The 918-nt window shown below is 49.8% G+C and overlaps 1 pseudogene; it reads left to right on the top strand.

The window, feature by feature from the left end:
- The first annotated feature begins 215 nt into the window (after positions 1–215).
- On the top strand, positions 216–491 carry LOC107525056 (large ribosomal subunit protein eL43 pseudogene; annotated as a pseudogene).
- The last annotated feature ends 427 nt before the right edge of the window (positions 492–918 follow it).

The raw sequence follows: 918 nt of genomic DNA, 5'->3' as shown, positions 1-918 counted from the left end.
CCTTATAAGAAGAGACAGTTTTCTCTCCCTCTCTTCCCCTACCCCCACCCCCACCATGCTAGGACACGGTGAGAAGGTGGCCATCTACAAGCCAAGAGAAGAGTCCTCTTAATGAAACCAACCTTGCCAATACCTTGATCTTGGACTTCCCAACTCCCAGAACTGTGAGATATAAATGTTGTTTCTCTCTGGGTTCCGACCTCATTTGCGGTGACATGGATAAACGCACCAAGAAGTTCAGAATCGTCAGTAAATATGGGACACGTTATGGCGCCCCCCTCGGGAAAATAGTGAAGAAAATTGAAATCAGCCAGCACACCAAGTACACTTGTTCTTTCTGTGGCAAAACCAAAATAAGACGAGCTGTGGGGATCTGGCCCTGTGGTTCCTGCATGAAAACGGTAGCCGGTGGTGCCTGGACCTACAGCACCGCTTCTATGGCCACAGTAGAGTTTGCCATCACAAGACTGAAGGGATTGAAAGATCAGTAGAAGCTCCACAATCTGAAACATTGCTAGCCTATAATAAATGGGTTAATTTATATAACAAAAAAATTAAACAAGCCTTAGCCAGTTCGGCTTAGTGGTTAGAGAGTCAGCCCACTGAAGGGTCGTGATTCCAGCCAAGGGCATGTAGCTCTGTTGCAGCTTGATCCCAGTAAGAGATGAGTTTCCCAGTAAGACGTGCAGAGTGAAAAATGGGGCAGAAACAGCAGAGCCCACCCTGCTTAGGGTGAGGACCTGAAGGCTCAGAGAGCTGTAGGACTTGCCTGGGATCCCGAAGCTGCCAATTCTGCTCAATCCTTGCCCAGTGTCTCTCCAAGGATGCCTCCCCTCTGTCCCTACAGCCTCCTCCAGGCCTCTCCTATGACTGTCAGGTCAGCCAGCTCCCCTGCCTGCCCTCTACCTCTCTCCTCCT

This window comes from Miniopterus natalensis, chromosome 4 (assembly GCF_054644295.1).
Source record: "Miniopterus natalensis isolate mMinNat1 chromosome 4, mMinNat1.hap1, whole genome shotgun sequence".
In the NCBI taxonomy this organism is placed as follows: Eukaryota; Metazoa; Chordata; class Mammalia; order Chiroptera; family Miniopteridae; genus Miniopterus; species Miniopterus natalensis.
Note: the sequence above shows the minus strand (reverse complement) of the source record. Positions and strands in the feature narration are given on the sequence as shown.